This window comes from Xenopus laevis, chromosome 5L (genome assembly GCF_017654675.1).
Source record: "Xenopus laevis strain J_2021 chromosome 5L, Xenopus_laevis_v10.1, whole genome shotgun sequence".
Classification (NCBI taxonomy): domain Eukaryota; kingdom Metazoa; phylum Chordata; class Amphibia; order Anura; family Pipidae; genus Xenopus; species Xenopus laevis.
The window spans coordinates 79,388,496-79,414,095 of record NC_054379.1 but is presented as its reverse complement, the minus strand read 5'-3'; positions in this window follow the sequence as shown (position 1 = coordinate 79,414,095).

Genomic DNA, 25,600 nt, shown 5'->3' with positions numbered 1-25,600 from the left:
ATGGCAACAGAATAAAACATGATACTAAAGGCATCTCATCCACACTTTCTATGACACTGGGTAAATAATAAACCAATGCTTTTAAGAAAGAAAGGTTAAATGTCAAATTAGTGAAAGGTTAATTAGTAAACTTGACATGTTTTACAATTGGATATATAGTTTTAAATATTTGGATTGTAAGGACCTTTCACCTTTTTAGAGCCAAAGAAAGCTGCAGTGCACTCCAAATGACATAATTTACTGGCACATCTGACACCAGAACTTTTCCTTTCATGTCATTGAGACTAAGCAATCGTTATTAACAAGGTACCAAAATGATTTCCAAGCTGCAAATACAAAATCCTGGTTTGAAATTGATACACACACGAGGGAGCTGCAGCATTTTGGCAAATGTGTGTGTAATAGTATCATACTACAATTTCTATTTTATTTAATTAAAGGAAAACTTCCCCCAAAATGAATACTTAAAGGAAAACTATACCCCAAAATGAACACTTAAGCAACAGATGATATTAAGTAGCATTAAAGAAGCTTACCAAACTGGAATAATATATAATTAAGTAAATATTGCACTTTTACGTCTCTTGCCTTGAACCACCATTTCGTGATAGCCTCTGTGCTGCCTCAGAGATCACCTTACCAGAAATACTACAACTCTAAGGGGCAGATTTATGAAAGGTCAAAGTGAAAATTTGAATTTAAAAAATGCGAATTTCAAGCTAATTTTTGTGTACTTCGACTAGGGAATCATCCAAATTCAATTTGAATTTGAAAAAATTTGAATATAAAAATGTATATATTTGTGTACTTCAACTAGGGAATAGTCCAAATTCAATTAGAATGTGAAAAAAATTTGAAAATTTGAATTTCGAAATTTATCATGTACTGTCTCTTTAAAAATTGACTTGGACCATTTGCCATCTAACACCTGCCAAATTGCTGTTTTAGCCTATGGGGGACCTCCTAGAACCTATTTGGAGTCAATTGGTTTTGGGAAAAACTTTGATTCGAATTCGATCAAATGCGATATTACTTTGATTCGTGCGAATCGAATTCAGATGAATTCAAATGAATGACTATTCACCTGCAAAAAAAAACCTAGATTTTTTAATACATTTTGGTTGGTCTTTTTTAATTCGAATTTCGACGTTTTTTAAATTCGAAATTCGATCCTTGATAAATCTGCCCCATACTGTAACAGGAAGAAGTGTGGGAAGCAAAAGACAGAACTCTGAAGAACTGAACTGAAGAAGCTGCTCGGATGAGTAGTGAAACGTCTTCAAGGATTACTCAGCAAGTCCAGTTGTTTTTAAATTTACCTATACTAGATATACCATGACCTGGATCAATAAAAATCTTCATAGTCTGTTTGTTAATTGGCTCATGTGAGCTAACATGTATGGTTTGCTTGATATGATTGTGTGCACCATGAATTGTATGATCCCAGGGGTTTGTCCTTATTTTTAAAAATAATTTTTTTTTATTTATGATTACCCAATGGCACATACTAATAAAAAAGTATATTATTGTGAAAATGGTTTATTTACATGAAGCAGGGTTTCATATATGAGCTGTTTTATGCAATATAATAAATATATTATTTATATAAATATATTATTTTTAGGGATGCACCAAATCCACAATTTTGGATTCGGCTGAACCCGTGAATCCTTTGCGAAAGATTCGTCCGAATACCGAACTGAATCCTAATTTGCATATGCAAATTAGGTTTCATATATGAGCTGTTTTATGCATTATAATAAATACATTATTTATATAAATATATTATTTTTAGGGATGCACCAAATCCACAATTTTGGATTCGGCTGAACCCGTGAATCCTTTGCGAAAGATTCGGCCGAATACCGAACTGAATCCTAATTTGCATATGCAAATTAGGGGTGGGAAGGGGCAACATTTTTTACTTCCTTGTTTTGTGACAAAAAGAGACGCAATTTCCCTCCCTGCCCCTAATTTGCATATGCAAATTAGGAATCGGATTTGGTTCGGCTGGGCAGAAGGATTTGGCTGAATCCGAATCCTGCTGAAAAAGGCAGAATTCTGGATTAAGTGCATCCCTAATTATTTTGAATAAATATATATTTATAAAGTCACTAATCCAACCACCCCAACAGTTGGCAGGTATCTTTATGTTTTATGTACATAGCACAAAAGTATTCTGATGAGTATTAAAGAGATTATACATTAATGCTTACTCCAGTAGAGCTTACAATCTAAATTGGAATGCCATTTACATACACTGTGGTCCAACATCAGAACCCAATTAATCTGCCTGTGTGTCTTTCTACAGAAAACCAACACAAGTGGGTATAACCCCTTGTGGATAATTCCTTGGATAGAAACACACTTAAAAACCCAGTGCTTTATGGAAGTAATGGTAACTACCATAATTTACCGAGAATTGTAATAAGAACAAATATGCTGACAATTTTTTTATCATTGTCCTGGTAAACGTATGAGAAATCAACCTTTTACCAACTACTATCTGCCGGCCAAGAATACTATTACCCAGGAGTACCCATATTTTAATAATGCGAGGTCTACTTTTAGCGATGTTGTCCCATTATGATCTACATCCATAAAAGCATTGTTAGCATTCTGTTCCATGGAAAATATTACTTTAATATTATATTGATTTTGGAGAATATGTATAGCTATATTTAACAAACTATTTCTTATGTAACCTTAATGTAATAAGTATCTGAATGAAATAGGAAGGTGATTTAATCAAGCTGTTTGCTGACAGTGTCTTGATATCTACTGTGATCACCGGCTACAGGTCTACTGGTTGATCCTGATCTAACTTTTGGCACCCCTGCTATAATATCCCAATTTCTCTGAACATCCCGAATTTCCCAGTTCTCTGAACTAGAGTGTGAACTGATTATAACACAATAGGACAGCTATGAGAGGGGATATAGAAGAATGTGGTCTAAGATTATGTAGGTGGAACACTGGCATAGTAGCATTGCTTCCTCCCAATGTCATGGCCTTGGCTTTGATAATAAGCAGGTGAATTAAGTGGCATGTTTGGGATTCTTCTTGATACTTGAATTTTCTCTCTTTTACTAAAAGATGATGGTAGTTTGATTTCTGATGAATTTGATCCTGGATTGGAAGCTCTCCTGAGACAGGGAGTGGTGTGAATGATATAAACATTTTCTGTCAATCCCTGTATATTATTTTGGCACAAATAATAATAATGACAACTAAGGCAAGAGTAACGATGAGTCAGTAACACGTTCATATATGCAGTGGAGAACAGGGAAAACTTATTTATCCATCTCTAAATATTTCTTTTTATACAAATCCAACTGGAAAATAAAATTAGAGGCTTTGTAAATGTGTGTATCCTCTGTATTCTATTGGAATAAACATAAACAGCATGCAGAGCTTGATTTGAGTTCATAGCATTCCATTCATTTGTTTTTCAGAGAAATGCTGCTCAACCCAGTAGTTCTGGATCAGTTATAGAAAACACATACAAATGCGATGTCTGTGCTGGCTTCATTAGCATTTTCTTTGCAGTTAAATTGTTATTCCAAATCCTAACAATCTACCCTGAAGCATTATGCGGACAGCATGCTCAGCAAAACAATTGGGGCCAAAATCTGTTTGCAGATTGAAAGAATCCTAGATAAATACACAACAGTTAGGAATTATGGATAATGTAAATAAGTAGTTTAGAGATCTGCAGTAGAAAACTAGATAACTCTCCATGACAAAACTGCATGATATCAGAGCTCATTTATTAACACTCTAGACACAAGAGCAACAGCACTAACTGAGGAAAATGGTTTAGTCTATACAAAGTAAGAAAAAGTTCCTTTTCCCCAACCTTTGCTAAATGTGCCCCAAAATTTTGATGTGAGAAGGAATTCACTATAGACAGCTAGTGACTGATAACTGGAACAGCTCTATTTGCTTCGCTAATAAACGGTTAAAACTGCTGGAAAGTTTGCAAAATATTTCACCAAATGCATTGGAATCAATTGGCAGTTTTTGTTCTTGTGTTTTTCTTAAGCCAAATACACTGAAGTAAATAGTGTTTTCTCTGGCACAAAAAAAACTTTTATTCCAGTAAAACAAAATGAATAGTGTAATTTGAGCAGAGATACATGAACATTTTTGCTACTTTCAAAAACCCCAAACAGCCAAGAAAATAGCATATGCCTAATTACCACTATTTTTAGTAGATTATATTCTCCCAACCCTCCTTATAGAATAAATCTTCCTATGCCATTGGTGATGGGCTTTCTTGTGTCATCTACATACACTAGAGGTGAAGAATTCAAAAAGCAAATATTTCTACTCAATATCTGTGTATAAATATCATTAGTGATAGACAAATTTATTCGCCAGGTGCGAATCTGCTGCGAATTTGCGCGATTCGCCGCCAGCGAATAAATTCGCAAAACGCCTGCAAAAATTCGTCCGAAAAAATTTAAAAAAATGGGCGCTGGCGTCAAAAACGGGCGCCGGCGACAAATTTTTCGGCGAAGCAAAACGGCGCAAATTCGCCTATCACTAAATATCATGAAAGGGTTCATTTAATAAAAAGTCACTCAAAAACATAACTGGAAATAAATTACAGTTAAAGGGACTTTGTCACACAATTTTTAAAAATGACCATTGGTCACCATCCACAATCACTTTACTATTACAGAACTACCATTCCCATATTCTGAACCAATTACAATAGGTGAGTACTTTGTAATTTTTAGAATGGCTGTCAACATTTATATTCCACACATTTCAATTTAGTTCATTAATCTTCATGTTGGGCCTGACCCAGATACTGTTGTAATACATATCACAGAATGCCATTTAAAATACTTCTGTCATGCATAATAATCTGTAGGAATCAATTGGTGGTGGAACATGAAGTACAGTATTAGTTGAAATATGTATGGTTGTAGTGACCTCCTACTTGTGTGTTTATTGGTTCAGAAGGTTATGCAGATATAGAATCCATTATCTATAAACCTGTTGTCCAGAAAGCTATGATTTACAGAAGGGTCATCTCCCATAGGCTCCATTTTCATCAAATAATTCAATGTTTTTACATATATCCCCCTTTTCTCTGCAATAACAAAACAGTACATTGTACCTGATCCCTGCTAAGATATAATGAATCTTTATTGGAGGCAAAACAATCCTATTTGGCTTAATCAATGCTGAAATAATTTTTTAGTAGATTTAAAGTAGGGATATCCAAATTATCCAGAAAACCCCAGGTTCAAAGCATTCTGGATTACAGGTCCCATACCTGTACCAATCTGTGTTGGTATCAGTTATTCCAGTAGCAGAACTACCGGGGGAGCAGGGGGTGCGAGCAGGGCCAGGGCCCGCACCCCCTCAGGGCCACCCGGCAGCTCACGCGCCACTGACAAATGCGCCAAATGCGGCCGTACGGAGGGGGCGGGGCCTGGCTGCACGTCACGCACCAGGGCCCGTCCCCCTCTAGTGACGCAACTGAGTTATTCATTCCCCAGGATGCAGTGCTGTTTACCAAAACTGGTGGAATTTTAGTGATATTATTTTTTCCCTAGGTTAAATGTATTGCGTGTGAATTCACTACTAAAAATAACTGGCTAACAGATATGGGACCTGTTATTCAGAATACTTGGGTCCTGGGGTTTTCCAGATTAACCGGGGTTATTTACTAAAACTTGAAATTTTATCATAATTTCAACAAAACAAACTTGAAAAATTTGTTTTGGGAAAAGTCTAAATCGTGAAAAAACTAGAATTGTACGAATTTTTTGGATTTGACTCCCGAATCACTAGATTTTTCCGATTTATTGCCCAAAAACCCAAATTGAGTATTGTGGAAAACCCAGCGCAGACCACATATCTTTGCATTGGAAAAGGGACTTCTTCAGGACATTGACAGGTGGAGTATTTTTGGAATGTAACTTTTATTAGCTTCGGGATATAGTAAAACTTAAAAATTTTGGCTTTTTTCCCTCAAAAAAATTAAAGTTTTCAGTGTCAATAGTCCAACCAGAAAAATTCAAGTTTTATAAATAACTCCCTATATCTACTATAACTGATGTAAACATTAATTAAAACCAATCGCACTGTTTTGCCTCCAATAAGGATTAAACTTTTTGGGATCAAGTACAAGCTACTGTTTTATTATTACAAAGAAAAGGGAAATCTTTTTTTAAAAAAATTAGAATTATTTGCTTAATGTGGAGTCTATGGGGGATGGCCATCCAGTAATCCTTTCTGTATAAGGGGTTTATGGATAAATGGATCACATACCTGTAGTGGCAGATGTAAAATGTTTTGGATTCTTTTTTTTTATGCTGATGAACTTCCCTGTTCCAGAAATGGTCATATACACTTTTTATAATTGTTTGGAGGAAGATTTAAACTCCAAAAGGACCACCAATATTACAGGCTTTCAGGATATCCTTCTATGTGAATTGGCTTAATCCTGGGACAAGGCATCCTGGCAGGCCTACCTGTGTTTACTTGAGGATATGCTGAAAAAAAACCCTGAAGGCGACTGATGGTATGTGATGCATATATGGGACTGATATAATGTTTTCAATTCCCTGCTGGCTTGAAATTAATTATCAATTAATTTCTAATGGATCCATAATTCCTTACGTAGCTTTAGGTAGGCATCCCAATGGATCGTAAATATATGGACCCTTTTTGGAACTGGGTAAGTTGGCGAAAGAACTTTAATTTATTTTAATGATCCCCTTTTCCTGCCATATATCCTAAGAACTCGTCTAGCCTTCTATTAAAATATTGATCACTTACTTCAAAGAAATAATGGGTATAGAGGGACAAGTTTATGGATGTTTAAGTCCCTATAATGTAATGAGCTTTTATGACACATAACTGCAAACCTTATATGTTTTATATAATAATGGATGGGGGCACAAACACATGGGCAGTTTGCTTCAGATTTAGGGTGACTACCAGTTAGTTGATGTCCTGAATCAACCAAAATTATTATAGAGTGTTTGTTTGTGCATATTGTGATTGCCCAGCTGTCATTAAACAACAGCAACTCATGTTTGAATGTTTTGGTTTATGTAGAAAAGACTAAATGAGTGTACAAAGATGATTATATAAACATACTGTAGATAAAAGCAGCCTGCTGCTTTGACAGAGGGTTAGCCATTTGACTCTTTCATATGCAAGAACAAAAATAACTATTACTTTTTACAAATGTAAGTAAATCATTTGTTTGCACATGACATTGCTGCAGTAAGAACTCTATTTTGTTCTCAGGCACAAAAACAAACTTTATTTTTGGGTATAGCATACCCTTCACATATGCTTTGATTTAAAATGCCAGCAGAAAAGGTAAAGTAATGAGCTGTGGAAAAGTAACAGGCACATTTAAAAGCTATTATACTACCATAGCAGAAGGAAGTGGGGCTTGTAATTTGATGAGACGGCCACACCAATAACATCAATGATGTCATTAACTAATGGGGCCGTGTTAAACAAACCGATAGACTAATTGTCGATTATTTTACAAATCTGTTTGTAGGAAAACCTTTTGATTCACCCAAATAATGACTTCATCTTAAGCGTTTACTCAACTCAGGTTAGTATGTTCATTGCTACCCTGCAGCCCTGGGTTTTATGTTCAGATCCAGTCAAGGCATTGTCTGCAAGTAATTTGTCTGTTTTTTTGAGATTGCATGGGTTCCTCCAGGCACTCCGGTATCCCCCCCAACATTCCAAAAACATACAGGGAGGTTAATAATGCATTGTAATTTAAATGCATTGTCTGTCAATGTGAGTATTTCTAAATTATGTAATATGTAATAATAATAGGGCAGCTTTCTTGTCTCTATGGGCTAGCTCATCGTCCACAAATCAGGGTTCCCCCTCTGAGCTGTTGCTGGCCTCATCTACTTCCCCTATATCAAACCATGCATCACAAGTAGTGCCCACACCCAGCATGCCGGCCTGCATCTCTAAATCAGTAGCCTGCTGCCTTGACAATCGGGGGCCATCCCCTACTGCTGGTGTGCATCACATTCTCCTCCTCCTAAGACAGTAATTTCCCCATACCTGTCTCCGTATCCAAGAGATCCTGGGTGTCTGGACCCAGGTCCATATCAGGCTCACTCCCAAAATCTTGGGAGAAATGCTCCAACAAAGAGCCTAACTCAAAAATAAGCAGAGACTTTGAGGAGCCCTCCAGCACATAAGTGGCAGAAGGTGTATTTTAGCCATAAATTGACAAAACTGGTGATTGAAAATGCAACTGATGTTAGCTCTATACAAAATAACTACTTACAATTAATGCTCTGTTGAATCAGTGTTGAGCAATGTATGGACGTCTGGCAGGATTCTCTAATAGAATGGTGGTTTTCACTTAATTTCAGCATAAATAAATATTATAATAAAGACACCTAAAAATGAATAAACAGCTTTTTACATTGAAGAAGAATCCATAATAAAAATGGAATATTAGGCTCAGACTTGCAATTAATGGGCAGCCTGTTGTTGGATGCAGAAAAAAAACAATGTAGTGCATTTAGAAATGGAAATACAGTTAAGATTGGTGCTGTCATTTACTATTTTTTCTTCAGTACTAAATAAGTTATTTTATTGCAAATCAATGGTACAATACCTTTACAGAGTAACTGGTCAGTGTAAATGGTTACAATGCAGGATTTCAGCAACAGTTGAAAGGATTATTGATTACCTCTTTATGTAGCATTTAAGGAATTTGTAGTCCCTTGGCTGCAGTAGGCTTAGCTGGAATTTGGGGTAGTGATATAGAGGAAAAAAAATCTAAAAATGAATATGAATATATTTAATATGATTATATGCCATATGTTATATACTTAATTTATAGCACCAGACTAAGGGGGTTATTTCCGAAGCTCCGAATGCAAAAATCACAAAAAAACTGTGATTTTTTTTTTATATAAATTCAGACTTTTAAAAAATCTAAAATTTTTAGGAATTTATTAAACCCTGAGGATGGAAAAGTCTATCGGAAAATCCGGCATCTCAGACCTCTCGAGGTTGCATATAAATCAATGGGAGAAGTCTTGATGATTTTTTGATGTGAGCTGGGTATTTGGGCAATACCCCAAAGTTTTCTGAGTTTCTGGGTGAAAATTATGAAAAAAAAATGTGAAAATTGGATGAAAAAGTCCAAAAAATTTGTGAAAATCTGATGTTTCATGCAAAGCAAATTTTGGGGACAATGTAATAAAAAAAATAAGCGTAAAAAACCCGAGCAGATTTGATCGGAGTTTGTTGCAGAAAATATTGAGATAAATTGATTCGGACTTTGATAAATAACCCCCTAAGGGTACAGAATCTCTATAGTAGTAATAATCAACATCTTCAGGGTTGTCACAGGAACTCTTTATTTTAGATTTTGTTAAAAGTGTCACTGACACGGCACATGCTCAGTGTGCTTTGCGCAGTTGGTGAGAACTTAAGTTTACCAGTGGTTGCAGATTATCAAGTAGAAAATGAGGTTTGTTATAGAAGCTGATTCTACAGGGCTGATAATTAAATGCTGATGTCAATTGTGGTGTTTCTGAGCTGCTATGTACCAATAATCTGAATTATTTACTGTATTATTTATATTTTATGTATAAATTATATTATCAGCCCCTAGAGCATGTGCAGTGAATCAGCAGAAAAGAAGATGGGGAGCTATTGGGGCATATTCAGAGTCAAAGATCTTTACTGCTCAGGGGCTGGGGTTGCCCTGTTTGTACTACTTTGCTGCTCTGAGCTTTATGTGTATGTATATATATATATATATATATATATATATATATATATATATATATATATATATAGATATAGATATATATATATAATATATTTTTTGAAAGCTTTCACTAAAATTTTAACCACTCAGTGCACATCATAGATTCAGTGTTTTACAACATGGTCCTGTTGGCTCTACATGATTTAGCTTTTATTATCCTTCCAATTTTAATATTATAATTCTGTTAAGGCCTCTTCATGCCACAGTAATATAAATAATGAAACGCTGGCATCTACCAGAGCGAGGATAATTGATCTTGCCCTGAATATAGCTTGTCTCCTATAAAACATGACTGTCATAAAGTATTGACTGAATTGCTGTGTTTTGACAGGGAAGAACATTAAAGCCACATGACTTCAAGAGAAAGAAAGCCAAGAGATAAGAGGATGATAGATAAATATATAGATTGAGTGATAGACAGCTATAGATTAAGAGGTATGGGACAAGTTATCCAGAATGCTCGGGACCTGGGGTTTGCTGGATAAAAAAGATCCATAATTTGGATCTCCATACCTGTTAAAAAAAAATATTTAAAAATGTATTAATTAAACCCAACAGATGTTTTTCCAGTAAGGATTCATGCAGCTTAGTTATGTTTAACTAAGGTAATGCTTTATTATTACAGAAAAGGAAGGAAATAATTTTTTAAATGTTCAATGATTTGAATGCATTCTATAGGAGATGGCCTTCCTGTAATTTGGAGCTTTCTGGATAAAAGGTTTCAATGGATCCCATACCTATAAAATATATGTAACTACATTGATACATAGGTTTGAAAGGTGAAGAGATACAGACCAATAGATAAGTAGATAAAAGAAAGGCAGAAAAACAGTACTTTTGCTTCCAGCTTCAGTATGCAACCCAAACATATAGTCTTTAATCATAATCTGCCACTTAACACATCTAGAGGGTGCAGGGTTTTCTGTACATCTCTACATTTGTATGCTAAACTGCAGGAATCTTGGGAAGGAAACCTATTTTTGTCCTAAATGTTGCATTTTAGGATAAAATCATGGGCGTGAGCTTCAGCATATCGGCTACTCCGTGAGAGGTTTCCATAGAAGAATGTATTCTTATTCATAAAGCTGGCCATACAAGTTATGGGAATGATTTTTCAGTAGGCAAGCAGGATGACAATGAAAAACCTATCACATGTGAAGGTAGAAATTGTTCAGGACCTGGGGTTTTCCAGATAATGTATATTTCCTTAATTGGGATCTTCATACCTAAAGTCTACTAGAAAATCATTTTAACATTAAAAAACCCAATATGCTGGTTTTGCTTCCAATAAGGATTAATTGGATCTTAATTTGGCAAGATACTGTTTTATTACAGAAAAAAAGTGGTAATTTTTTTTTAAATTGTGGGTTATTTGGATAAAATGGAGTCTATGGGAGACAGACTTTCTGTAATTTGGAATTTTATGGATAACAGGTTTCTGGATAATGGATCCCATACCTCTACCTTTTTTTTCTTGATAAACCCATGTTGGGAAAATATAAACAGCCAGTTACCTAGTTTCTTTTTGGCTTTAAAGGAATTGTTCTGTATAAAAATAAAAACGGGGTAAATAGATAGGCCGTGCAAAATAAAAAATGTTTTCAAAATAGTTATTTAGACAAAAATGTAATATATAAAGGCTGGAGTGACTGGATGTGTGTCTATTTACCCAGTTGTTATTTTTACACTGAACTGTTCCTTTAATCAGTATTCGCATATCTATTGTGTGTGTTACTGTAACATGAAGCATTTTTGATTACCAAGCATAGCCTTTTAGGAGCATCTGAAGCCACGCTGTGTCTTGCCTCAGAATGTTATGCTTTATATGCATTCAGTTTCACCTACAGTGACCACCTTCTTTTTATGTGAATTTGAAAAATCCTGCATTGGGGTAGATGTATCAATACATCCACTTTACAGCTTACATAGCTTACATATATATTGAGTTTGGATGCAAAATGCAAGCTGCATAATGATCAGTGGCCACAAATGTGTGTAAAGATCAGAACAGAGAAGGTAACTGCTTTGTATAATTTATGTGGGGTTAACTCTCCAAAGGAAGAGCAGGCTGAGAAAAACCAAAGGCAGCCAATCACAGAATAAAATGGGATAGGCAGTAAATGACGTGATATTTTCAAAATACAAAACAATGATATCATGATGATTATGGCACAAATGAGCAAACAATTGCTGAAAACAAAGACATACAAGTCTAATATAATAGCTGTACTAAGCGGCATCTGTTCTTTTATTTTAGGATGTACTGCTTCAAAACAGAAAATAAATAAGATAAATTTGATGTCCTTTGTTAATCAGCAGTACAGTCATGAAATGCATTAGATGTTATTGTGTATACCTCCATTATCATGTCAAATGTGAAATGATATTGGACTTTTATCCAAAGTGACAAACTATTTTTTTTTGAAGATATTGGTAAATGCAGGTCCACTGGAAGAGAATTTGATCCATCCTGGAGACTCAAATATACTCCTCGCCATGGTGGTTTTGAAATTATTGCAGAAGGAATAATGGCACATGTTTAACCATATGTTATCATAGCTATGGCTTTCTGTAAGCCTCATGCATAACAAAAAACCCACCTTCAAAGTTCCACTTCAGTCTGTCCAACAGATCAGCTAAGAAAGGCCTCAGAAGATTATGCCCCAAGAGGCATAATTATCTCATTCAGAAGAATTGATCTCCAAATCCAACTACCATATTTGTACCTCTCACACAACCTTTTTTAAAGGGGACATATGGCATCTTTAAAATCAACCTCATTGTGTAGCTCTTGATAATAAATGTTGTTGCCTGAGTTAAATATAGGATGAAAAGTTAATTACACATTTATTGGTGTTTGTGTTCCCTATATACCCTCTCCAAAAAATATTTGTGCTACAATTGAGTGGTAAATATGTCCTAACGTTCATACCATGGGAGTGCCCTGGGATGCAGTTTTTTCCCCCCAACTATTAACCAATTACAGCTTTTCCCTTACACTGGAAAAGACAAACTGCAGTACTCTGTAAGGGCCAGTGAGCAGCTGAGGGGTGAGAGTGGTGGGGTTATCTACCTATCCTGGCTGGTATTGTACAGTACATATTTCTACTAAGTAGCCAGTGAAAATTGAATGACATGAGAAAGTGATATTTTTAGCTATCTATAGAGAAATTGATATTTGTAGCTATCTATAGAGAAATTGATATTTGTAGCTATATACGGGGCAAATTCACTAACTGGTGAAAATTCACCAGCGCTGGCTTCGCGCACATCGCACTTCGCCAGGCGTAAATTTGTCTGGACAATGCTAATTCACGTAGATCCGAAGTTGTGCACAGGGTACTGGACGCTGGTGAAGTTGCACTAGCAAAAATATGCTCAGCAGTTTGAAGTTACGCTAGCGTTGGCTAATTTGCATACGGTGTGCAGTTAAAGTACAATGGCCGTATATGTTGCAGCAAATACATTACACTACACCACTACACAAGGCCAAGGAACCTTAATAAAATTATATAGAGTTGTTATAATGCCCTACACATAATGTGCCCTCAGTTTAGTTTATGTGCCATATGTTAGCAAATGTAGGGGGGAAGAGGGTACTCCAAAATAAATTTTGATCTTTTTCAGCCTATCACCCTGTAAAAAGGAAAAGACACCAGTGTTTTTTGGGACTTACAAAAATGTTCAACTTTTTTTTGAGGAACTCCTATCTACTCTATTGCACTTGCCTGGTCTGAGGTGGCGAAGGCAAGTCTGGCGATAGAGGTAATGGTCAGTGAAATCAAAAACTTAGTGCATTTGCGTAGAAATGCTCTTTTGCCAGAGCGAAAATTTGCCTGGCGTTAGAGTGCGAAGTTGGTGAAATTACGCCAGCGACCGTTAGTAAATTTAGTAGAATTTTCGTCAGCGTTAGACACTTCGCCCTTTAGTAAATTTCCCCCTATAATGGGACAATGTAAAATCGAAAATTTGTGTACAAAGTGGTATAATATAAATGCAGTATTAATAATGCCTTGTATTTCTCCTTAGAAGTGATGTCACAGCATCTATTGTGTTCCCTTTAATTGTCCATTAAAATGCATTTTCTACCTTAATTACAAAACACTGTATTATAGTCTACACCACCCATTTGATGTCATTTATGCCATTATTACACATCACCTTGGACAATGCAGAAAATTATGTTTTAAAAAAAATTCTGCTTTATAAAATAAATAGCGTGAAAATTAGCAATGGAGAAATTTGTCACATAGCATTTTTCAACTGCCCACTACTTTTTGCAAAATCATTTTACTCTGGGTTTTGTGGTTTAGATCATTACACAGCTTTATAAATATGCTGGATTTTACTATGCCTGACATTCAGATGGCAATGTGTGGTGTGGTGTTTCTTACACAGCTTTATACATAGGCCTCTATATGCCCCTTTAACAGGATAATCTCCAACTGTAACAGAGGTCTTTAACAGGATTTTAAAAGAATTCAGCCCTCTATAAACCATCACTGTCTTTCTCTGTTAGTCATTATCTTCAGTAGAATGACTCCCTTATACTATATTTAATCCTCTATAACAGTGTAAGCAAGTGCCAAGACTAATTCCCAAACCAACAAAGCTGGAGGCATAATTTTCTAAACCACATCTGATTTTTACCTTCCTGCATATAGGCGACATAGTCTGCTGTGTATGACATCACCATTTTGATATTGTCTATCCTATGAACATGTAGTATGTCAGCTAACTTGCTCACTGCATGGAAAGTGTTAGTCAGCATTCTATATAACTTCCCTCTTGCACTATGGATATTTACCATGGTACCATAGTGGACTGCAACAAATGGGAGTTGTGCAACTTCCACCAGGAGTGACATGATAATATACAAGTGCTCTGTATACTCTGTACTCTGGGGGGGGGGGTATATTTATCAAAAAGTGAAGTTAGAGATCACCACAGTCCTCTAGAGTGAAATTTCATCACTTTCCATTCATGTCTATGGGATTTTTAAAAGAGTATTTATCAACGGGTGAAAGTTGATCCTTTGATAAATACGCCTTTGAAAATCCCATAGAAATTAATGGAGAGTGGCAGAATTTCACTCTAAAGGTCTGTGGCGATCTCTACCTTCACTTTTTCATAAATATACCCCTGGGTTGGCAATAGAGTAATGGCATAAATACATTGCATAACTCCTGCATCTGAAACTGGATCAAAGTTTAAGAAACCTTAAAACTGTTTGTGAAGAAGACCATTAAAGGGGATGTATAACCTTCCAAACACTGACTGTTTTGCTTTCTTACCCCCATCAGCTTTTTTTATTTTGAGAATTATCTCTATGTCAGTCATCTCATTATTATTATTATGAAATATATTGGGATTACTGGGAAATTTTTGCTTGTCACTATTGCACTGTAATTAATCAACAGAAGGAAAGATACGGTGGGGTTTAAACAATGTAATTGCCCTCTGCAATGATCATGTAAAACCAAGAAGAGGGAGCCAACCATAAATAGAGTAGACTTCTCTAAAGGGAGACGCTTCTTGGGCCTTGTTGATGCCAGGCTCAATGGACATCCACCCAGATCAGCTGCTGCAGGCCAAAGAGGGAGGACTTCCCCCTGCAAAGCACTATGTTACAGTGATGCAGGATATAGTCATCAACCTGAGGGCCAACTGGGTATATAAATAAGTAAAAATGGTTACATGGATTTTAACCCAGCAACAAGGAAATGAGGCACTGGTAGGGGTATGAAGCTATAAAGGCCATAAAGCCTATGGGTCCCTAAATCTGTTTCTATGGTTTTCAGACTAAGGCTACCATCATGCTTACGTCTTTGTTAATATGCTGAAGAAAGTTTTGAGTTATAGTCCTGCAACATTTGTGTGAAGCCACACTGGTAGAAAAGGTATATGTCCCCATAAACAGAGTATCAACACTAACCTTACTAAATCAGCCAGACCTCTGTCTGTCTTTAAAGCAGGAGTAAACACCAGGCCACTCTCCTGAGTCTTCCCTCCTCCTCTTTAACCTTAACATTGGGGACCCACTAACTGTGGTTGTTTGCTGTACCTTGTTCAAAAAAGTAGAGGAGTGCGACAGAGCTGGTGGGCACAAACTCATACTGTACCAGTTGAGATACTCTTCTCTGCCATCACCGACCCTGAGCATGCATGTATCAATCAGCTTCAACTGCACATGCTCCTGTTGGAAGATCATGGAAAAAGAAGACCTGAAGTGGAGCAAGATGGCCCCAACCAACCCTACTTTATAGAACAAGTTACAACAAATGGCCATGTTTAGGGGATCCTATTAGCACAATTTGAGCCCAGTTATTTCTGAGGTTTTAGCTGACCATTAATAAAGCTGTAACAGTACAGGGGAAATCATCTCACAGAAGCAGGCAAAAATAATTTAGTTTATTGTGTACATAAAGAAAGCAAGATGGAATGAGAGGTGACAGTGAGGCGATTATGATTTTGACATGAACAATGGAAGTCGCAAGAGTCTCTAAACATGTTCTTATGCGGGGCTGAAAGTTTAACGTACACGTTTAGTATGGCTTGCAGCAAAATCTGCATTGTAAATAAGTAGTAGTAAGTTTTAGAGGCTTTTATAGGTAACCAATAAAATGTATTTTTGGGCAAATCAAGTTGATTATTTGCATGAATAAAGCTTAAAGTATAAAAGCAACAGTGGCGCATGTAACTTACAAAAACTTGAATTTTATTCAGTTCATGCAGCTGTTGCTGGGTCAGATTACTGCTATACATGGATAGGTGTGGTGCTATCATTTGTCTTACATGGCTTGTCTTGTTTGTAGCAAGTGTACAAGTGAATACTAAAAAGGTTACAGATGGTGGGCAATATTTTTTAAATTGTGTTCTTTATTTATATGTATAATTTAATATGGTGTATCACCTAAGATGAAAGAAAGACATCTTTATATATTATCCCATATTATCTGTTAACTTAAAAATAAAAACAATACCTTACAGGGAACAATATAAAATGGTGATGCATTTCTTCAACTGAAAACGTATACAACCCCTTTTCTTCTAGTTATTTATCTTCGCTATACATCTCACTCTAATCAATAATTCAAAATGAAAGGGAGAACCCTTATGTTCTTCACCTTTACAGAATTCAATAAAGCCAGAGATATATTGACCCCAAAGACATTTTCTCCCATTTTGTGCAAACACCTGCCCGTCACAATACTGCATATTAAAATCAAACTCATTGCCTTTTGTAATGTCCTTCGGGAAGTAATAGATGAATTACCAATAATTATTAATGGCAGGTCAGAATCAAGCAGGTTGGTCTGGAAAAGCCTGTGCTGCCTGTACAATACAGTAGAGCTGCCTTTTTTCTTGTCCCAGCTGGAAAGCAGAAGCACAAAAGAGGACAGCTGGTAGAAGAAGGGACAGACAAGAATTCAATGTGAAAATGGAGTAAACTGAAAGCTCTTAGGATGCAAATGAGATCTGATTCCTGCTTTTTCAAAGGCTTTTATAAATGTTAAAAAAGAGATAATGAAAATTTCCAGCATCCTTTACACGTATTCCTATAAACAATTGGATAAAGCTGGATTCTGCAGACCATATTCCAGCATGTTCTGCTTAATCAGTTAATGCTCAGTGCAAAGAAAATAAATAAGAGGCAAGAGAAAGGAACATTCAGAATTGTCCATAGTCCATTGAAGCGAATAAGGATTTACTCGGTCCCCTGGGTATGATTCTCTATGCTTATCTTAAGAGACTGAGGAGACCTGGGCTATGATGCTTGCAGATCCGTTAAGCTTCCTAAAAGCCAGCAATAGATGAGATGCAGCTTCGCGTGTGTGTGACTGGCTACATCTGTGTTTGCTCGCTTTCACATATCCAGCTGCCTGCCACTATAGCAAATGGCTGATGTTATTTGAAAATTAGCGTTAGGTGTATACGGACAGAGATCTCAGCGAAACAAATCTGCCAGACGTTGGTCACTACATTAAATTTGGAAAGCAGTTGAATTCTCTAATTAGAATATATTTAAGAACACTACTTGGGGTTTCTTTGTTACCAATGCACTCAAGTAACAGATTGCATCAAAGTAAAAAAAAGCCAAAAGGGATTTTGCTTTAAAGGGATTCTGTCGTGATTTTTTTTTTTACACTGCAAATAATTTACTCTACCATGTAAAATTGAATTTCTGAACCAGCAAGTGTATTTTTTTCAATTTATAATATTGGTGTGTAGGCAGCCATTTCAGGTCATTTTGCCTGATCGTATGCTCTCAGAAAGAGCCAGCACTTTAGGATGGAACTGCTTTCTGGCTGAATGTAGCTGAATGTGTCTCAGTGGGAATTGGCTTTTTACTATTGAGTGCTGTTCTTAGATCTACCAGGGAGCTGTTATCTTGTTTTAGGGAGCACCTATTTGGATACCTTCCCATTGTTCTGTTGTTAGGCTGCTAGGGGGGGAAAGGGAGGGGGTGATATCACTCCAACTTGCAGTACAGCAGTAAAGAGTGACTGAAGTTTATCAGAGCACAAGTCACATGACTGGGGCAGCTGGGAAACTGACAATATGTCTAGCCCCATGTAAGCTTTCAAAATCAAATGTAAAAAAATCTGTTTGCTCTTTTGAGAAATGGATTTCAGTGCAGAATTTTGCTGGAGCAGCAATATAAACTGATGCATTTTGAAAAAAAAACAGTATACCTTTAAGAGAAAATGGACAAACATGTTTCTTCTGTATTATAAAGTATTGAAAGACTTACAGCACTTGAATTTACTGCATATGTTGGAGGAGGATGCCCAGTGTTTACCAATGCAGAAGACAGTAGTAAACAGGATGCATGGGGTTTGTATAGATACACAGCAAAGGAAATGCCAAAGGTTGATTTGTTCAGCCAGGATCTACATCATCTAAATAAATACCTCCCATTTACTTCCCATATTAAATGGAAACAGAAACACATGAGGTATACAGTTGTTACTAAATCAATGGCTTTTTAAATCAGTAATTAAAGCTGAGATATTGTGTGGCTCTGTACATAATGCCTATTTAATGTTCATATTATGCAGGATGTATCATGTATGAAACCTTTGTAATAGAGTTGATTTCTGTGGAATCCTGATTCAGGCACAGCTGATGGATCAAAGATTTCCAGCATTAGCTCTGGAAATAATTCATCTAAATTCATAGAGTTTATTGTCATTTGCATATTCTCAATTGTATATTGCTAAATTCACATTTGACTCACCAGGGTCTGCTTGCTACCAGCACAATGTAGACATTTGGTTCAAAGCAATAAAAAGAAGTGGATGAATGTTAAGTGGCTCCCAAAACTGTTTTGTTTTGGGGTTCCATTAACACTTGAAAAATTAAACTTTAAAATCCCTAAATAGGCATTAACTTGGAAAGAACAAATACTTTATTTTGTTTTTCTTCCTTGGTTTGGCTTTTACTGGATCTATACCACTGAGTTCGCTGTAGGGTTAACCTTGATGGACTTGCAGCTTTTTTTAATTCTGGCTATTTTGTATCCATGTACCTAATAACACCAGCCATCATTTCCCCTGTTGCCATAGTTCCCTTTATAAGTTTTTATAGGTTTTTATAGGTACAGTATATTTTCTAAGGCATTTATTTATAAGTTTGAACGATGGCTATATGTATGTTGGTATGTTTTTCTCCACTGGTTAATTTACATAATGTTATGCATTTAAAAAATAGTGGTGTATGAATGGGTGGAGAATATTTTTTAAGACAATGTGGCCCAGTGGTTCAAGCAGTCATTAAGGGGGTTATTTAATAACCCTCAATTTTTTCTGGACAATGTTTTTTGGGGAAAAAATCATCAGATAAACTGAAAAATCTGCAGAAATCAAATGATTTGAGCACCAGATCTGAAAAACTGTATGATTCTAGGTTTCCCTAGACTTTATTGAGTCTTTTCCTGCATTGAATTGGAGTTTGGTCAAGCTTGGTTTAATAAAAAGATGAGATAAATTTGAGTTTTAGTAAATAACCACTAAACTGACACTGATTGAATCCCACATAGACAGGTGTAGTAAAATCAGCAAAGTACTTTATTCACATTTTATTTTTGTTACTAGTTCACAATCTATTTATTTATATAGAGTTGCTTGTATGTTGTAATTCATGTGTATTAAAGGAAACTATATGCCCCAAACAATGTAGGTCTCTATAAAAAGATATTGCATAAAACAGCTCATATACAACCCTGCTTCATGTAAATTTTCATAATAATATACTTTTCTAGTAGTATGTGCCATTGGATAATCATAAATAGAAAATTGCCATTTTAAAAAATAAAATTATGGTTCCCAGTGTGCACTCATTCCACTTGGATATATATATCCAAGTGGAATGAGTGCACACTGGGAACCATAATTTTATTTAAGTTAATTAAAAAACAGGCTGTACCTTTATCAAGACCTTTATTTATTTATATATATTACAAACAAGGGGAAGTTTTGCTCACCACTAATTTTTAAAACCATTAGGCGGGGGTGCAATATAGACAAATACAAGAGTCCTCTGCACTCAACCCATTATCAATATATTTAAGACAGAGACATTTTGTGTATTAAGTTCTTGTGTATTCTACATACAAACATGTACATAAAAAAAATATGGAGGAAGAATGAAGCAAAAGAGTTACCTAAGCAAGAATTCTGGGAAGGTGAATGTGCTTTGATGCTTTTTAATTACAGTATGTCCTTTTTATGTTCACTATTGTTCATGCTTCATTCCTTGCCACCCAAGGTACATCAAAATGGTAACTTATGTGCACACCGTATGTTCTCTCAAAATCAGCCCTCACATCCTTTGGCCATCAGTTTCAAAGCAATCTCTATTAGAAAGCAACTTACTGAGGTTTGCTAATGATCAAAATGTTCTCATCATGAAAAAAAGAGATGATTTTTTTGTTCTATTTTTGTTCTTGGTTGGTTTTATAGATTGGTAGTTTCAGCTGCAAATTACTCATGAGGATAAAATATTCTTTACACTTTCTAAATTAAATAATATAAGCCTGGAGTGCTGGGACTCAGAAGTAGTTATAATAAAGTTAATGAAAATGTACATTAGAAAACTATTTAAAATGATACATTTATTCCTGTACGCTCCAAGAAAACGTATACATTTTTTAAACAATAAATTTCTATTGCATTAAATTAATGATTAATCTAAGGAAAGAAAATGTGTGTACTAGTATCAGGGTAAATATAATTGAACTGAAATGAGTATACCAGATTTGAAAGCAATAAGCTTTTAATGCAGTACATTTGAAGGCAGATTTATTAATGGTTGAGCTTGTTTTTTCCACAAAAAAATCCAATTTTCAATGATATTTTTGAGTTTTTGAAATAGCTTGAATCCGAAAAAAAACCATCTAAAGCCTGTCGAGGTCATGTAGAAGTCAATGGCAGAGGTCCCTTGAACCATTTGAAGACGTTATTAGCCTTTATTATGTCTGAGTTTTTTTCAGGAGTTTTCATTTGAAAACTCAATCAATTCGAGTTTTTTCCCATGAAAAAAATAAATCAATGCTAGTTTTCGGGTATTTAACCCCAAAATACACTGATTTTTACATTCACATTTTTCTTCAATTGGAAACCATTCAAGTTCATTTGATTTTATTCAAGGTCTAAAAAAGCTCACATAGTTTTAAAATTCAACCTTTGAGTAATAACCCCCTTAATAACAACTAATAAGACTGAGATTCAAGTCCAATCACAGCTGGTCAAGCACAGCTTTCTGATGTTATAATATATTAAAGGGATACTATCATGGGAAAAAAAAAATTTTTCTCAAAATGAATCAGAATTCTGCACTGAAATCCATTTCTCAAAAGAGCAAACTGATTTTTTTATATTCAATTTTGAAATCTGACATGGGGCTAGACATATTGTCAATTTCCCAGCTGCCCCAAGTCAGGTGACTTGGGCTCTGATAAACTTCAATCACTCTTTACTGCTGTACTGCAAGTTGGAGTGAAATAACCCCCTCCCTTTTCCCCACCAGCAGCCAAACAAAAGAACAATGGGAAGGTAACCAGATAGCAGCTCCCTAACACAAGATAACAGCTGCCTGGTAGATCTAAGAACAGCACTCAATAGTAAAAACCCATGTCCCACTGAGACACATTCAGTTACATTGAGAAGGAAAAACAGCAGCCTGCCAGAAAGCATTTTCCGATGACAGGATCCCTTTAACTTTGGTCTCATTCCTTCTCCATTCATTTCTATGGATTTGCATGTAACTTGTTTAATTTCCTGTTCTGTAGTATGGAAGGTGATGAATAGAGCAGACATGAAAGAATGCTTAAATGGGGACAGTGACAGTATGGGGACCCTCTGTATCCAGGTGTAAAGAAAAAAAGTAACCATAAAGAAGTATGGAATCTTTTATCGAGGAGTATACATAGTTATAGGGCTATGTAATACATAGTTCGACAAAATTCTGTAATCCATAGCAACCAATCAGCAAGCTAGCAATAAGCAGGGAGGGGATGTAGGGTAGGGGGGTAGGGGATTTTAATAAAAAGAGTTTGGTTCTCCTTTAAAGGCATGCATCCTATTGGTCGCTATGGATTACCGCCCCATGGCAGATTTATCAAAGTGCAGGCCCGAATTTGTGGCGAGTTCACAATGATTTTAGGGGCGGCATGCTGTCCAGCCACATTATAAGCAGCACTGGGGATGCATACTCCTGTATGTGTAATCCCCAGTGCTCCAGCGCATGCATGCGCTCCCAAGGGCGCTAGGACCCATCCACCAAGAGAGCCTGTCAAAATGTGAAATTTGAGCTCACCACAGTTAAATTCCACCACTCTCTAATCATGGCTATAGGATTTTTATAGGTGTATTTATCAATGGGTAAATGTTAGAGTTTACCATTTGATACAACTGTAAAAATCCCATAGGAATGAATACAGAGTGGTGGAATTTTAATGTGGCCCATAGTGTACTTTATTACATCGGGGTTAGAATATAAGTTTCCTGTACTCTTTAAAAACTTTATGGCTTCACAGTAATAGGATATATTATTATTATTATTATTAACATGTATTTATAGAGCCATTACTTTAAATATTTTGTAAAGCTATAGGTTTTATGTACAGTATGTAAGGTATCATTTCACACCATAACCTTATCATTGCCAAGCTAAATATTAAGTGCAGGATACATTACAGTTGCAGTTAACAGTAGAACAGTCTAGGGTTGCCACCTGTCCGGTCTTGACCCAGACAGCCCAGTTTTCAGAAGGGCTGCCCGGGTGAAGACAGTCTGCCCGGTTCTCCAAATAAAGAAAACCGGGCAGGATCCCCCTTGATTGACATGGTGGTCAGTCAATCACTGATTGCCACGTCTTTAGCCCCGCCCTGTGACATATCTCGCCCTGCCCTATGATGTCACCGATCCGCCCCATTGCGTCAATTACCTGCCCCAGTGACATCATAGTCCCGTCCCTTCCCCTCCCCAGATTGTGTCACAGAAAGGTGGCAACCCTAGAACAGGCAGATGTAGTGTATATAATACCAATAAAGTTAAAAATATCCAATTAACCAATCCCACTAAGAAGAACCAAGCAATTTACATTGCTTTTTGCAGTCTTTGTTGGGGGCTTTACACTGGTTGGATGAAATCCTTTGACTCCCACTTTAATTAGTATGCTTGCAAAGTTGTTATACCGTGTTAGCCAGTCATAGGGCAAAAAAATAACAAAAAATATCCAGCTTGGAAAAAGGAACTTAAATGTTCTGAAAGCTTGTTATAATTATCTTAGTTAGCCAATAAATGTATCACCTTTATACCGACTTTTTGTTATTTTATTACTATCCTCATGACATCTGAGTATGTGACTAATTGATCTTGATTCCTATCTATATCCCTTTCCACAGACTACTCTCACGTCTACATTCCCTGCACCACCATCTGTGCTTTGTTAAGTATATGGAGGTGGGGGAGTAGTGTGCTGTAAAGCAATAGTGTAAAAAAGTCAATACCTAAAACATATTCTGAATGTGAACAATGTAATGTTGTTCCATCCGTTACTATAAGAATGCAAATGTTAATTTTAATAATAAAACAACTGGGTGGAGAAATGAGAAAGGTTATGGGCACAGGAAGGGGAAGTGAAGGGGAGGAGCTGATAGTGTGGAATAAAGCTGAGTTCTATCCTTCAGTCTATCATCTCTGTGTGGATTCTTCGAGTTCTGCTACACCCTGCACTGGGTCATCACACTACACAGGGACATTTACTTGACATGAGTCACAATACATGTCATGTTTTTCACACTTTTCACCCTGCCCGCACTAAGCAACAATAGGGGGGTTATTTATCAAAGTCCGAATTCATCTCAATATTTTCTGCTACAAACTCCGATCAAGTCCTCTCGGGTTTTCTCCGTTCATTTTTATTACATTTTCCCGAAAATTTGCTTTGTGAAAAAAAAAAAAGATTTTCATGATTTTTTCATCCGATTTTCACAATTTAAGATTTTTTCGTAATTTTCACCCGAAAACGGGGTATTGCACAAAACCCAGCACACATCAAAAAAATCATTGGGACTTCCAACTTATTTGCAACCTCGACAGGTCTGAGATGCCAGATTTTTACTTTCAGACTTTTCCATCCTTGGGGTTTAATAAATTCCTAAAAATTCATGATTTTGTAAAAGTCAGATTTTAATAAAAAAAAATCAAGAATTTTTCATGATTTTTGCATTTGGAGTTTAGTAAATAACCTCCTAGGTGTAGGTCATCCAACCCCAAAATGGACTTGCTCAATGACTGCAGTGAAAAAGTCTCAAAATTACCAATCATTCACATGTATGGCAATTTTCCCCCAAGTGTGGGTGCAATCTCTTGCTAGGTACTTCTGTCTTGTAACCACTCACGTGTAGAGCAATTCTTAGCTCTCTTTTCAATCAAATTAATTATCAATGAAAATAAACAATTTTTTCTCTGTATTTATTTTTTTTCTGGCTCTTTAATAAAAGTCTGTTAGTGGCCTATAACCGCAGTCCCTGGCCTTTGTATCTGCATAAATCCTCAGGAAATGGATACAAAACCCCGATGTGTGTGTGAGAGAGACATAAAGCCGGTAGAAGAAAAACACAAACACATATTTAACCACATATTTAATACGGCAAAGTCTAGAATTTGTATTGACTGACATTTTATATTCCTTACATACTAATTTATACAAATAAAAACATGCATTTCAAGTTGTTTTTCTGAGCTTGGAATGATAAATGCAGAAGGAGTATTACAGTGATTATGCAGCAAATTGCGAACTGTGGTTAAATATACTAAAACTGAGCCATTAATTTATATAAGAAATCAGTCTATATTTGTGACATGGAAAAATGAAAATAACTCAAAAGGAAAACACATTTTTTGTGAATGTGCTGCTGATAAGATGTAATAAAAGAGTGATTTGCTAAAAGAAGAACTCCTTATGTGAGAGTGCAAACATCTAATTTTTGGCTTTAGAGCAGTGCTGGATGTACAGCATGAGGCATGTGCAATACCTTGTATTTTCAGAAGGCTTTACACTGCATGTATATTAGCAGAATTAATAAATTTTCAACTAGATTTGGCATTAAATATAAAGCTTTCCAAGCTGACAGTTACAATGGGAGAAGCAGTAACTGCATACTTCTGATCAAGCGGTACTATTGATATGGACACAAATACTAACACAAAGCTAACACCTAAAGCCTATTCCCTAAAGTCTAATCTATGTATCGGTCCACATTACGAGATTACACTAACACTTTAC